This window comes from Octopus bimaculoides, chromosome 7, assembly GCF_001194135.2.
Source record: "Octopus bimaculoides isolate UCB-OBI-ISO-001 chromosome 7, ASM119413v2, whole genome shotgun sequence".
Classification (NCBI taxonomy): Eukaryota; Metazoa; Mollusca; class Cephalopoda; order Octopoda; family Octopodidae; genus Octopus; species Octopus bimaculoides.
The window spans coordinates 55,610,047-55,610,325 of NC_068987.1; positions in this window are offsets into that span (position 1 = coordinate 55,610,047).

Genomic DNA, 279 nt, shown 5'->3' on the forward strand with positions numbered 1-279 from the left:
TACAAAAAAAAAAGGAAAAAATTTACAAAGAAAAAAAAATGCTTAGAAATATTGTAAAAATGAAATCGAAATAAACCATGACGATAAAAACTAAAGCACAAAATAAATCCTTCCATTGATGTTATGTCGAAAGTGAAATAAGGGATTTTCTTTGATGGAGACCGCCAAGAGAGAGATAATGCCAACAGACATTCTTTAAAGCACCAATCGATATACAAAAAAAAAAGGTAATAATAAATAAATATAATAAAACGAATATAACTTTGTAATGTAATAACG